The 15,042-nt window shown below is 45.1% G+C and overlaps 8 non-coding genes and 1 pseudogene across 8 annotated transcripts; 2 read left to right on the top strand and 7 right to left on the bottom strand.

Moving 5' to 3' along the window:
* Window positions 1–3,773: 3,773 nt before the first annotated feature.
* Window positions 3,774–6,278, bottom strand: LOC125550157 (annotated as a pseudogene).
* LOC125555144 lies at window positions 4,248–4,340 on the bottom strand. Its single transcript, XR_007304572.1, has one exon. It is a non-coding gene; the product is annotated as a small nucleolar RNA Z266 (small nucleolar RNA).
* LOC125555108 lies at window positions 4,459–4,577 on the bottom strand. The gene has a single exon (XR_007304549.1). It is a non-coding gene; the product is annotated as a small nucleolar RNA snoR86 (small nucleolar RNA).
* On the bottom strand, window positions 4,653–4,771 carry LOC125555114. Its single transcript, XR_007304555.1, has one exon. It is a non-coding gene; the product is annotated as a small nucleolar RNA snoR86 (small nucleolar RNA).
* On the bottom strand, window positions 4,847–4,964 carry LOC125555112. Its single transcript, XR_007304553.1, has one exon. It is a non-coding gene; the product is annotated as a small nucleolar RNA snoR86 (small nucleolar RNA).
* Window positions 5,095–5,213, bottom strand: LOC125555110. The gene has a single exon (XR_007304551.1). It is a non-coding gene; the product is annotated as a small nucleolar RNA snoR86 (small nucleolar RNA).
* Window positions 5,288–5,405, bottom strand: LOC125555116. Its single transcript, XR_007304557.1, has one exon. It is a non-coding gene; the product is annotated as a small nucleolar RNA snoR86 (small nucleolar RNA).
* A 1,528-nt stretch (window positions 6,279–7,806) lies between the features above and the next one.
* Window positions 7,807–7,878, top strand: TRNAP-CGG. The gene has a single exon. It is a non-coding gene; the product is annotated as a tRNA-Pro (tRNA).
* A 6,891-nt stretch (window positions 7,879–14,769) lies between these two features.
* On the top strand, window positions 14,770–14,841 carry TRNAP-CGG. Its single transcript has one exon. It is a non-coding gene; the product is annotated as a tRNA-Pro (tRNA).
* Window positions 14,842–15,042: the final 201 nt, after the last annotated feature.

Genomic DNA, 15,042 nt, shown 5'->3' with positions numbered 1-15,042 from the left:
CCATGCCATGCTTCATTAAACCGGACATGCATCATACTTGATTGTGCATCATGACATGATTATGTGATGGTTGTTTACCATGACTGTTTGCTTCTTTCCGGTGTTGCTTCTTAGGGTGGTTCCGATAACGTCGTGTTGTGAGGATTCGTTCGACTACGTCCGTTTATCTTCTTCATGGACTCGTTCTTCTTCCTTGCGGGATTTCAGGCAAGATGACCATACCCTCGAAATCACTTCTATCTTTGCTTGCTAGTTGCTCGCTCTTTTTGCTATGCCTATGCTGCGATACCTACCACTTGCTTATCATGTCTCCCATATTGTTAAGCCAAGCCTCTAACCCACCTTGTCCTAGCAAACCGCTATTTGGCTATGTTACCGCTTTGCTCAGCCCCTCTTATAGCATTGCTAGTTGCAGGTGAAGATTGGAGCTTGTTCCTTGTTGGAACATGGATATTTTGTTGGGATATCACAATATCTCTTATTTATATTAATGCATCTATATACTTGGTAAAGGGTGGAAGGCTCGGCCTTATGCCTGGTGTTTTTTTCCACTCTTGCCGCCCTAGTTTCCGTCATATCGGTGTTATGTTCCCGGATTTTGCGTTCCTTACACGATTGGGTTATAATGGGAACCCCTTGACAGTTCGCGTTGAATAAAACTCCTCCAGCAAGGCCCAACATTGGTTTTACCATTTGCCACCTAGCCTTTTCTTTCCCTTGGGTAGGCTTGCCCAAGGGTCATCTTTATTTAAACCCTCGGGCCAGTGCTCCTCTGAGTGTTGGTCCAACCTGTCAGCTGCCGGTGGCCACCAGGGGCAACTCTGGGCTGGCCTACCAGAACCTTGGACAATCCGGTGTGCCCTGAGAACGAGATATGTGCAGCTCCTATCGGGATTTGTCGGCACATTCGGGTGGCTTTGCTGGTTTAGTTTTACCATTGTCAAGATGTCTTGTAACCGGGATGCCGAGTCTGATCGGATTGTCTTGGGAGAAGGAATATCCTTCGTTGGCCGTGAGAGCTTGTGATGGGCTAAGTTGGGACACCCCTGCAGGGATTTGAACTTTCGAAAGTCGTGCCCGCGGTTATGGGCAGATGGGAATTTGTTAATGTCCGGTTGTAGAAAACCTGAAACTTAACTTAATTAAAATGCATCAACCGCGTGTGTTACCGTGATGGTCTCTTTCCGGCGGAGTCCGGGAATTGAACACAGTGTTGGAGTTATGTTTGATGTAGGTTGTTCTAGGATCACTTCTTGATCATAGTTTCTCGACCGTGCTTTTGCCTTCTCTTCTCGCTCTCATTTGCGTATGTTAGCCACCATATATGCTAGTCGCTTGCTGCAGCTCCACCTCATACCTTTTACCCTCCCTATAAGCTTAAATAGTCTTGATCGCGAGGGAGTGAGATTGCTGAGTCCCCGTGACTCACAGATAATTCCAACACCAGTTTGCAGGTGCTCGATGATACCCTACAGGTGACGCAACCGAGCTCAAGGAGGAGCTCGATGAAGATCGTGTTCGATATTTTTGTTTCGTTTCCAGTTGATCAGTAATGGAGCCCAGTTGGGACGATCGGGGATCTGTATAGCATTTGGGGTAGTCTTCTTCATTTTGGGTTCCGTAGTAGGACCTTGTGTGTATCTGGATGATGTAATGATTTATTCATGTATTATGTGAAGTGGCGATTGTAAGCCAACTATGTATCTCTTTCCCTTATGTACTACATGGGTTGTGTGAAGATTACCTCACTTGCGACATTGCTTTCAATGCGGTTATGCCTCTAAGTCGTGCTTCGACACATGGGAGATATAGCCGCATCGAGGGCGTTACAGAAATGAGCGCGCTTTCCTATTTGTTGTCGAGGGCTGAACTTACGGTGAAAGTTCCGCCCGTACCGTCCTCCTTGACGGGCACCTTTTTAGTTTCCGGTGGAGCTCTCTGGCACTTCCTTGACGGGAACGCAACACTTCGAGGAGGCGCGCTTGCCGGAGTGGGCGCAAGAGGTCTTGCCAGTCTTCTGGGAAACGACACATATGGGATCACGTGGATCCCTTCTACGATTTGGCAGGGAAAGGGGTGTGCACAAAAAGCAGGTCCAACGATCGACACGAGGGATTTTTACCCAGGTTCGGGCCGCTGAGAAGCGTAAAACCCTAATCCTGCTTTTGGTGTATTTAGAGTTCTTGAGCTCTGGCTAGCTGCTACACATGCAAACTGGGCCAGAAAGTCCAAAAGTCCCCCTCTGTATCGCCTTGGGCCTCCTTTTATACCAAGGGGCAACCACAATGGCGTACATCGCATACAGGAGGTGTAAAGTTGCTATAGTGCATATACTTATCCCTGTCGTCTTAGGACAAACACAATTAATGCGTCGTTTACGTGTCCCTAACTTTATCGGGGACGGAAACAGAGCTCGTCCCGTCCGTCGCCGCCTCACCCCATCTCGACACGCATCCAGGATGACGAGGCTCGCAGGGCCAGGCTGGCAGGCTAGTCGCTGCGCTGGAGCGGTGGCAGGGCGGTGGGATCTTTGCCGGGCGCGAGTCTTGCCGCGGCCTCGCAGACGCCCCCGGCAAGAATCTTGCTGGAAACTTCGTCTTTTAATCTTCACAAAGATCTGCATGCCACCACGCAGATACCCCTGAATCTTGGTCTTGACGTTGTCGATGGTGTCAGAGCTCTCAACTTCAAGGGAGATGGTCTTGTCGTCGTCGATGGTGTCAGAGCTCTCAACCTCAAGGGAGATGGCCTCGCCGGGGCTTCGCTTTGCAAACCATCCCGGCAAGAATCTTGCCGGGAGCCCAGCTTGTGGTCTTCGTTGGTTGTCGCGGGTATGGCCGCAACCCCCTGTCTACAAGTATGGGGTACTAAAGGGCCCAAACTTTAGTACACCAACACATCCCTCTTGGCTTTTGGCCCTTTTGACCAATATATATTGACGAGGGCGAACTCTCCCCCGGTGATTTCTCAAAAGGAAAAATGATGCTAATTTTGAACTTGGGACTAGATAGTAAAGCATGTACAACAGAAGTAACCAAACTCTGTTTTTGCGGAAAATACATGGGGGCATTTAATTCAAGCAAAGAAAATCTAGCCAATATTTGGCTAAGTTTTGTTGACCATGTTTCGGTTAATGTTGGCAAAAAAATTAGAATGAGAGTTAACCAAGGAACAATTGCATGCATAGAAGGTAGGGTTGTTTTGTTTTCGACCATTTGTTTGGGATTAACAAATTTGATAAATTATGCTTGATAATGGTGCTTGACAACGTTGATGACAGTTTCAAGTTGATAACTTGTTGCCTGTATTGTTCAACATTTTGTGTTCGATTAGGTTTCAGCCCAGTAACTTGTTTCGTTATAGTAAAATCTGGACCCCATTACAATTCTTACTATAATTCTTCATTCTAGCAGTTTGTATTGTCATATTGTGTTGTCATATCTCTTTCGTTCAGAAAACATGTAATGCAGGCTGCAATGTAAATGTTCACCTCTGACAAGCTGCTGAACATATCAACCATAATAGCAGGACTTGTCTGAATCCAAAAAGGCTTCCCAAGTTCTGAAATTCAGTACTAAAATTTAACAAAAGCTTGAATGTCAATATGTTTTATTTCCAAAATCCGGACCTCTATGCATTTTTGGTTTGGAAGCCACTACTGGATTTGTTGCTCATATAGCTGGTTCTGAATTTCTGAACTCGAGGTGGACAAATCTGTCCACAACATGGTGCTATATGCCAGGAGAGCAACTAGCACCAGAATCAAAAAACACCACAAGCATAAGCAACAGACACACTAATTGCACGGTTCACTTCAGTTATGATATTAAAACGAGGCCAAGTACTCATCTAGAGTTAAACAAGGTTCAACATCCTGACATGAGCAGCAAAATGATAACCCAGAAACATTTTATGTCTACAGATTTATCCAGACAATGAAAGCGGCAATAACGGTTTTACGAGCTCTAGTTCTTGATCTTCTTCTTGGGCCTCAGCTGGTTGCTGTGGCCACACTTCTTCTTGCGGCAGTTGACAGCCCTTGGATGCAGCCTGGCGTAGCACCTGGAGAAAGATGGAACAGGAATTTAGCTTATATGACAAGATCACACAGGATGAAGGCTATTATCCCATGGTAAATCTTTATAGGTGACAAGTAGGAGACACAAATTCATGGTAACAACTGACAAGAGAATTCAATCAGAACAAAATGCAAGAAGATTGGCACAAGAGAATTCAAGTTTCAAGAAGATTGGCTGGTCAGATAGAATTTATGCCTCAAATGGTTGTAGCTCATAAGGTGACCCCTCGTACATCTAATTGGATAATCATTCCAGCCAACGCAACACTTGTTTGAGAACCATACACAGAAAGCAAATTATTTGCAAACAAGTGAAAACAATCCAAGATCAGCCAAGGACAGTAACTTGAATGTGTCATATGACACATTTGTAGGTTCATGATGTAGCAGATTGTTCGAGGCCATCAGAGCACAGAAAATCTAAGCGGCACGGAGAACTGCACTTGTTATCGCCAACCTTCAATGCAAAGATTCGCCACTATATCAGGCCCCTTTGCTCTGCAAACTGGCTATCTATTTCCAAAATTTCCAGACTAACAAGTATTAATAACTACATATTTTTAGAGTGGTTAAACATGTAGCAGATTGTTCGAGGCCGTCATAGCATAGAAAATCTGAGCGGCACGGAGAACTGCATTCTGTATCGCCAACCTTCAATGCAAAGATTCGCCACCAAATCAGGCCCCTCTGCTCTGCAAATTGGCTATCTATCTCCAAAATATTCTGACAAACATTGAAATGACTACTATTTATTTTAGATTGGTTAGAGATGTAGCAGATTGTTCGAGGCCGTCACAGCATAGAAAATTTGAGCGGCACGGAGAACTGCATTCTGTATCGCCAACCTTCAATGCAAAGATTCACCACTTATCAGGCCCCTTTGCTCTGCAAATTGGCTATCTATTTCCAAAATATTCCAACCAACATTGAAATGACTACTAATTTTTTTAGATTGGTTTGTTATGTAGCTCCATGCTAAACTTGGATTTGACTACAAATGTTTTGGATTTGTTTATGATGTAGCAGATTGTTCGAGGCCATCACAGCAGAGCAAGTCTGAGTGGCACGGAGAACTGCATTCGCTATTGCCAACCTTCAATGCAAAGATTCGCCACTTAATCAGGCCCCTTTGCTCTGCAAATTGGCTAATCCATTTCCTAAATTTCCAAACTAAAGTTTCACCGACTAGAAATTTGTAGGTTCGTTAATGATGTAGCAGATTGTTCGAGGCCGTCACAGCAGAGCAAGTCTGAGCGGCACGGAGAACTGCGTTCGTTATCGCCAACCTTCAATGCAAAGATTCACCACTATACAGGTCCCTTTGCTCTGCAAATTGGCTACAAGTTTTACTTCGGACCTAAGTTGGAATGACTCCAATCATCAGAGCTACGGTGAGACTTGGCTCATCTAACCGAATCATCATTCTAACTAATCCACTCACACAAGAATAACACAGATGCAAACAAATTATACCAATAAGAAACCAAAGAACGATGCGACACACAACACAAGAGTGAATTTTCCCGCCGTTGAAAATCAGCTGCTGAAGCGTGCGAGGCAGGAGACAAAGTATAGGCGGGTGGTATCTAATCTCCCCGCCATTGAAAATCAACTGCTGAATTGGGCTACGCAGATGACAAAGTATAGGCGGGTGCCTCACTCGTCCACACATCCCATCGACCATAAAACGACCGTGCATGATCTGGAAGTGAAAATAATCGGTGAAAACGTAAGGTGGAGCGGTGTTACTCACTTGCGGCAGATCATCTTCTCCTGGTTGTACTTGCGGGCGAGGGCCTGGAGCGAGGGGCTCGATGATGCCCCCGCGCAGGCGGAGCACGAGGTGCAGCGTCGACTCCTTCTGGATGTTGTAGTCGGCCAGCGTGCGCCCGTCCTCCAGCTGCTTCCCGGCGAAGATCAGCCGCTGCTGGTCCGGCGGGATCCCTGCGCACCCACAACCACACACGCAACACAACCGGTCAGAATCAGAAAAGCTCGACGGCCGGCCATGGCCAAAGAAGAGATCTTTGCGAAGAAAAAGCAGATAACCCACCCTCCTTGTCCTGGATCTTGGCCTTGACATTGTCGATGGTGTCGCTGCTCTCGACCTCGAGCGTGATGGTCTTGCCCGTCAGGGTCTTGACGAAGATCTGCATCTCGGCTGGTGGCGGCGCAAATGGAGCGGCCGGCTGCGCCCGCTTATATAGTGCTGGCTGGCTGGCTTCACTCTCCTCTCCTCTCTAGGGTTTCGTGTGGGCTGCTGGGCCTGTTTTCCTACGGGCCGGGACGGATGTGCATGACTGGATAACCTAGTACCCGGCCCACTCCATTATGAAAAAGAAAAGCTTTTTTTTTTGCTCGAAGAATTGTTTTTTTAAAGAGTTCAGCGCATCGATCATGCCTTCGTGCGTTTGCTCGTCTGCGCTGATGGTTTCACGCATGCAGGGGAAGGGGTGACCACCGGCACGGTGACATCTCCGCCGCCGGGCACGACGTGGTGGCCGGATCATTCTTCGAGTCGAGCGTACCTGGTGAGGCCATGGCACTTGGGATGGACGGCGGCGGCGACTACAATGGTGCGATCGGGCTCGATCCCGGTGCACGCCGCCGCCGCCGCCGCCGAGCGAGATGCAAAGAGGACGAGAGGTGTTCATTGGCATTGGTCCACGCCATTGGGGATCTGCGCGTACGTACGTACGTGGGTTTCTTGCGTGGGTATATATAGGCAGCAAGGCTAGGCCAGGGAAAGGAGAGAGGTATAGGCGTGGTTTGCGTCGTGGCCGTTCCCGTTCCCGGTTTTATTGTTACGATCGGCTGGGGGGCATGCATACACGTATGGATGTTTACGTGCATGCGTAGCCAATCTAGTCGCATAGGCGACCCGCATTTCTTTTTCTCTTGTAACATAGCGCATATGCAATCGCTCATATATATACGCGCATACACTCATTCTCTGTGAACGCACACATGCACACTCTATCCCTATGAGCACCTCCGAGAGATTGAGCCGCCATATCATCTTGAAATTTTACCCAGTCATCCTAGGCGCTTCTCTCATTTTCTTTACTTGACTTTTTTATAATCTCATCATCATGCAATGCCTACATGTTTTGTCTAATTTGCTCGGTACAAAATCTTTCAAAACTACGACCTTTATCTCCCGTCCTATGATCTGTGGACACCAAAATAATCAAGACCACCCCATTTTCACTAATTCGATGTACACTACTCCCTCTGTTCATTTTTGTAAGACGTTTTAGACAGCTAACATTAAACTATTTTTGGTGTTGCCTCCAGTGACTAAACAGTCTTACAAAAGTGAACGGAGGGAGTATAACACATGTACTTATCTTGAACCCGTGACATACACGTTGCTAATGGATAATGACCCCCGTCAAAACATGTGATATGCTCTCTAATAATTAACTAGCATGGCGAAATCTTCCGCTCCGGCTCCTTTACCATCCATTTGTGGGATGCTCGGATTCTGCTTCATTACAAAGATTCGGTTTTAGGTCTAAGGTGTTTGATGATGACTCTAACATACCTATTTGGAAGTTTTTTTTAAAAAAAAGCATCACTATTTCGATGATATCTGATCCCAGAAAAATGATGTTGCTTTTACTTGGATCAAGCTATTTTTGAGGGACTTTAATCAAGCTATTAGTGGATTTGTAACATACATCTGACATGAATGCCTTATGGAACAATAAATTTAGACATGAACAGGGCGTTTGGTCTAGTGGTACGATTCTCGCTTCGGGTGCGAGAGGTCCCGAGTTCGATTCTCGGAACGCCCCCTTTTTTTCTCTTTTTCGTGACCTTTTTGCCCTCATGGGCCTTTGCCCTTCCTCCTCGAGCCCAACCACTTCCTACGGCATCGTTTTTTTTTTAGCAACTACCAAGGTTTGTTTTGTTTTTTTAGGGGAGACAGGCTCTTGGGCCAACTGCCCTACTCGCCCTATAATGAATGCCTCAAAAAAAAATTACTCGCCCTATAAAACCGCTAAAAAAACTAAAAAGGTTCTCTCCTGAAAGAAAGACACAAATAAGCGGATCACCGGACTTCCATAGAGAAAACATTCGGCATAGCGTCTGACTATGTTTTAGGTCATTGTCGATTGTTTTTGCTCATGTAGATAATGCAAGAATAACTTAGGTCGAAGCGCGTTGTTCGTTCTAGGTGTGTGCCGCTGCCGAGCGGGGGCGAGTCCACTTGGCTTTAGCACGTGAAAAAGATCCAACATATAGGTCCAAAGGAGACATGGAAAAATGGGTCTAGCTTTGAAGATATTGTCACGAGAAAACACAAGGATGGGTCTACATGAATGCCCTCATGGAACAATAAATTTAGACATGAGGCATTGGTAAGAACATGATTAATTCACAAGGCGTACGTCGCGTGCCAGTTATGATTGTGTTGTGTTAAATATCTCCTTATTGATACAATTTTAAACAAAATTGGGGTGACTCGTGTGAATATATTTCTCATCATGATTCAATCAAAAATAAGTTTACCTCGGTGCCTCTGACCAAATGCTGCAGAGGAAAACTTCACATTCGTTGTTCTTATACACTAGCAGGTGTACCAACACCTGGTTCTGTAAATCATGTCCCTCTTACATGCACATTGTATGCCATATCTTGGTTTTTATATATCAGCAAGGCCGCTAAAAAGACCCCTCGTTTAGTACCACAAAAGTCCAAAAAATGTTCTCGGTGGGTTCTCCACACGGAGAATGATTTTTTTTCCGCCTACACAATGCAATAAATCAAAATGGCACAAAAGTTTTTTTTCAATGGTACAACACTATCATGTTTGTTATCAAAGGCAAATTAAGAGGAAGTTTATAATATACCATGCAAGTAGGTTTCCTATACAATTATTAGTCATAAAAAATACACCGGCCTAGTTTCCTTGTAAACAGTGGCGAATCTACTAGGGGGGCTTTAACAGGCTTAAGCCCCCCCTCCAGCTTTGCAAAATTAGTTTTTACTACTAGTTTAAAGGCCCAATCCAGCTATTTGTGAGCCCAACACAACATATATTCGCATGAAATAGGCATCCAGCCCACCCTCCATTTTCTCTGTAGATTCGCCACTGCTTGTAAATATATAGGTTACCAAAGGCTTGATAGACAATAATAAAGTGATGCAAAATAAAGAGAAGGAAGAACCAGTTAACCCGCCTATAACAAATTTCTCTAAGAGCCATTGAGATGGTCCTATGATGCATTGTGTAATGGCTTTACAACAAATGTTGCATCTTGTTTGAATTTTTCTGGGTCTTATATCCTTGAATGATGTGATAAAAACTTATGCGTACCATGACCTTTTAGTATACACTCAAATGATGAAAAAAAATCTTCTATTTCTACATGCATGTGATTACAATTAACAACCATAGGAAATTATACATGCTTAAAAGAGACTGACCACAACCAGACAAACGAAAAAATAATGGGGCAATATTTTTTTCCTTACCTTCATAGCTCAGCAGCCAAATTCATATTCCATTGTTTCCATGCACCAAACACAACCTACAGAACTAAACACATTAATGCTACAATGATTTGTACCATAGAACTAAAGTTTCTTCATGATGCTGGTACAGTTGAAGTTGTCAAGCTTAGTGACAAAACCAAAACATCAAAATGTACCATCCCTTCAGCTGGTGACCTCTTGGACTTAAGTAAACATGATTCCAAAACAAAATGTGAGATGTTGTATCTGGGCCTCACTCAAACACACTTATATTCGTTCTCTTACAAAAAAAATTATACATGTTCAACAGCCTGCAATAGAAACTGGTGTTAACAAACAGCCAACTTTATAAAATGATCTGCAACATAAAGACAATAACCTTCTAGTAGGTGTGGTCTTTTACAAAAACCAGAATAAAGTTATTCGTTCACATATCTAGTTAGATCCCAAGTAAATTAATAAACCTCTGAGCTAAAAAAGCACGTAAAAACAGGATTGAGCACCATGTCCCAAGTGTTGCATGTTGGAAAGGATGGTCGTTAAGAATTTAAGCTCGACACGTCATGAATCAAAGCTTGCATAAATGGTCAAATCCTGTAAAAAGGCAATCAACATTCAGAGGCATGCTAGCTAACATATCGGCGAGGGAGCATTTTGAAGCAGGGGAATATCATGACAACTTGATTAACATGATTCTCAACTTGTCGACAAATCTACCTTTTTCAAGCTTGACCTCCTATATGAAGTACCTTATACAACAAAACAATGTAGCCTATATGAAATAACAATTAGGACAATAAAAAGAATTAGCACTGAACTTGACTGACAAAAAAACTAACTGATATGTGAGATTTCAAAATCCACTCCATTCGCTAAAAATGAAAGAGCAAAACATGGACTATATCGACAAATCTTGTAATAGCTATGTTATATGGTAACTTAGAACTACTTAAATTAGCACAATCAATCTAGATAAAATAATAAAATCACCAAGTTGCTACTTCTATCTTTTGGTTGCCTATAGATCACACTGAAATGACAGAGTTAAGCAACAATTGCTTGCCCAAGTAGTATAGAAATGCTAAGTCTACTTGGCCATGTGTTATCTCTATCTCTATCTATATCCCGACTACTTTAAAAGAATCTAAGGTTCCATATTTCACTCAATTTTCTTCCCACCACCCCTTTTATCCAACCTTGCACCCTCCACCAATTTTTTATGTTTTTTTCAACCCCTTATAATTTTCATTGAGCCAATATTTGGTTACCCAATAAACGAGATCAATCTCCAATATAGCAATAAATTCATGGTCCGTAATTAAATTGTTTCTTATGGTACACGTGGGCCTGTCAGACATCTTTGGTGACCCAATAAATAGCAAGAAATTCATGGCCCAGAAGAAAAATAATATAAATCAATATCCTATATCTGGTAATCCAATAAAGTAGATTAATCATGGGCACATACCTATTATATCAGTTCGAAAAATAGCTAGAAAATATTAACCTTATAACCAAAACAAAACATAATCTTATTTTGTCTATTTGCTTTGCATCGTGTGTGCGTGTGTGTGTGTGTTGCTAGTGTTGGGGAACGTAGCAGAAATTCAAAATTTTCCTACGTGTCACCAAGATCTATCTATGGAGAGACTAGCAACGAGGGGAAGGAGAGTGCATCTACATACCCTTGTAGATCGCTAAGCGGAAGCGTTCAAGAGAACGGGGTTGATGGAGTCGTACTCGTCGTGATCCAAATCACCGATGATCCTAGTGCCGAACGGACGGCACCTCCGCGTTCACCACACGTACAGCCCGGTGACGTCTCCCATGCCTTGATCCAGCAAGGAGAGAGGGAGAGGTTGAGGAAGACTCCATCCAGCAGCAGCACAACGGCGTGGTGGTGATGGAGGAGCGTGGCAATCCTGCAGGGCTTCGCCAAGCACCGCGAGATATGAGGAGAAAGAGAGGGAGGGCTGCACCAACAGGCAGAGATCAGATCGCGTGTCATGGGCAGCCCCTAGGCCTCACTATATATAGGGGAGAGGGAGGAGGGTGCGCCCCCTCTAGGGTTCCCACCCCTAGGGGGGCGGCAGCCCTAGATGGGTTTTGGGTGGCGGCCAAGAGGGGGAGGAGAGGGAGGCGCAGGGAGCATGGGCCTTAGGGCTCATCTGCCCTTAGGGTTTGCCCCCTTCTCCCCTTCTAGGCGCATGGGCCATGGTGGGAGGCGCCCTAGCTCACCTAGGGGCTGGTGCCTTCTCACACTTGGCCCATGTATGCCTTTGGGGCCCATGGCCCCACCCCGGTGGACCCCCGGACCCCTCCGGTGGTCCCGGTACATTACCGATAAACCCCGAAACCTTTCCGGTGACCAAAACAGGACTTCCCATATATAAATCTTTACCTCCGGACCATTCCGGAACTCCTCGTGACGTCCGGGATCTCATCCGGGACTCCGAACAACATTCGGTAACCACATACAAACTTCCTTTATAACCCTAGCGTCATCGAACCTTAAGTGTGTAGACCCTACGGGTTCGGGAGACATGCAGACATGACCGAGACGTTCTCCAGCCAATAACCAACAGCGGGATCTGGATACCCATGTTGGCTCCCACATGTTCCACGATGATCTCATCGGATGAACCACGATGTCAAGGACTTAATCAATCCCGTATACAATTCCCTTTGTCTAGCGGTACGATACTTGCCCGAGATTCGATCGTCGGTATCCCGATACCTTGTTCAATCTCGTTACCGGCAAGTCTCTTTACTCGTTCCGTAACACATCATCCCGCGATCAACTCCTTGATCACATTGTGCACATTATGATGATGTCCTACCGAGTGGGCCCAGAGATACCTCTCCGTTTACACGGAGTGACAAATCCCAGTCTCGATTCGTGCCAACCCAACAGACACTTTCGGAGATACCTGTAGTGTACCTTTATAGCCAACCAGTTACGTTGTGACGTTTGGTACACCCAAAACACTCCTACGGTATCCGGGAGTTGCACAATCTCATGGTCTAAGGAAATGATACTTGACATTAGAAAAGCTTTAGCATACGAACTACACGATCTAGTGCTATGCTTAGGATTAGGTCTTGTCCATCACATCATTCTCCTAATGATGTGATCCCGTTATCAATGACATCCAATGTCCATGGTCAGGAAACCGTAACCATCTATTGATCAACGAGCTAGTCAACTAGAGGCTTACTAGGGACATGGTGTTGTCTATGTATCCACACATGTATCTGAGTTTCCTATCAATACAATTCTAGCATGGATAATAAACGATTATCATGAACAAGGAAATATAATAATAACCAATTTATTATTGCCTCTAGGGCATATTTCCAATAGCTAGTCGATCAATCAATCCATCTGTCGCCTAGCCCCGCTGCAACCAGATTCAATTCATCTCAAGGCAAGCCAAGTTTGCTATATGTGCGTTTGCCATCGGCCAGGCGGAATATTTTGTTCCAAGTGCACAAAGACATCAAACGGATCAAGATTGACACACCTGTGAGAATGTCTTTAATGGAGGAAAAGCATGTAAGTAAGTCCGAATTTTTGGCCTTCCACGCGCGTCCTTGTACTCCCATCTACTCCGTCACACACTTCCTCGCCGCAACGGCCTACGATGAAGATGACCCGTCAAATTCTAATAAAGGATGCACCCTCTTCACATAGTTCACGCCTTCCATAGATCCAAATCTTGAAAGCTGGCATGATGGCGTGGAGGGCGACGATGGTTGCGGGATGAAGTGGGTGAGCTGGAGCTAGCCAGCCTATCCTATGGCCCTCTTGTTCCTGCAGATGTTAAGCTACTAGTACCGAATCCAAAACAAAATATGAAATCTAGCTAAGCCACTTTAAGCGCATCGTCGCGGGTTGGCGGGTTTGGTCTTCGATTCACCATTGATGGCTCCGATGAGAGATGAATTGAAGCCGAGTAGACCTCGATGAGGGCTTCGTTGAGGGGTTGCTGACTTTGCTTTGCGTTGCGGAAGCCGTCTTGGAGCAAATGGATGGAGGGCAGAAGCGAATCAAGGCTCAAAGGCGAGAACACGAGAGGGTGAGGTGTCGGCCCTCACCGCCATGGCCAAGTCCAGTGAAGAAAGAAGAGGTTGGCTGAGTGGCTACGGTGTAGCGTGCAATCAGGAGGGTGGTGAAGGGCGAGGGTGGTGGCGGTGTGTGAGCAGGAGTTATACCTAGCCATTGATCGCGAATCTTACATTTGATTTGGTATAGAGAAATTGGAAACGAGAGGAGAGGAAGTTTCCTCTTGTTTCATGTGCACAAGCTAGGGAGAGGTGGGAGGAAACGATGAAGGCGACTAAACAACGTACCACCTAAATATCACGACCGCAAACTCCCCTTTAATAGTAGAGGTTTTGGTTTCTCAATATAGTATTATATAAAGAAGGGCATATAGGACAGTTTATCATGTGTAAGGAAACTCGAATCCCTCACCAATGTGCTCTAGGCTCACGCCATGTGCATGCTGTGCGGCTACCTCTCATGCATGAAAATCTAACATCTTCATATTTTTCAAGGTGTTGAGTGTTTCTCTGAAGGTTGGGTTTGGGTTTTCTAGATTGTGACGTGATGTGTTTATTTTATCATGTAATGTGAAGAACTAGAAATGAAAGTAGGCAAAGCAGGTTAAACAAAAACTAAAATAGGATGGAAAGGCTAATTGTTGTCACGACAATGAAAAGTGCAACATAATAAAAAGTTACCAACAATCTTCTTCTTTCCACCCAGAGGAAACGAATGCCGGCCTTGAACCCATCGAGAAAAACCCTTCTCGCGTTGAATTGGGGCGAAAGGCTGGCCATGATCTTATGGACCTCCGACCGACACAAACCAACGCATGTGCTGTTGTGGACACTGAGATAGCTTATCCCGACGTCTTTCTAAGAGATGAGAATGCAAATCAAAAACATCCCATGGAAAAGCCTCACGACCTGATGGTCGGCGGAACAATAATGACAACTGTCGACATTCCACCGCGTGTTTACTTAGATGATCATGTATAATCAGTACAAAAAATGAAAATAGGATCGCATTTTTCACGCATTTATTGGCAAGTTTCCATTTCCCCCCATTACCCTAAGATAAGAAAATGCAGAGTTTTTCTTGGTGATCACTGACAACGATAGGCATAAGAGAACTAGCATCGTTAAGAAAGGACGAATCAGGGTGTTTGGTCTAGTGGTATGATTCTCGCTTCGGGTGCGAGAGGTCCCGAGTTCGATTCTCGGAACACCCCCCCATTTTTCCCCCTTCCTTCTGGGCCTCTTCCTTTTTGCTCCTGGGCCTATCCCCCTCCCCAGCCCGGCCCACGAGGCCCAGCAATACCTCGAGCTCGACCACATTAAGGCCAGCCATGGCGGGAAATGGGGAAAGTGGAGCGCGCCAAGATTTTGCCGGCTAGGGTTTCCCCTCCTCCTTCCTCTTCTCTACCGCCGTT

This window comes from Triticum urartu, chromosome 4 (assembly GCF_003073215.2).
Source record: "Triticum urartu cultivar G1812 chromosome 4, Tu2.1, whole genome shotgun sequence".
Classification (NCBI taxonomy): domain Eukaryota; kingdom Viridiplantae; phylum Streptophyta; class Magnoliopsida; order Poales; family Poaceae; genus Triticum; species Triticum urartu.
This window is presented reverse-complemented; position numbering and strand designations above follow the sequence as displayed.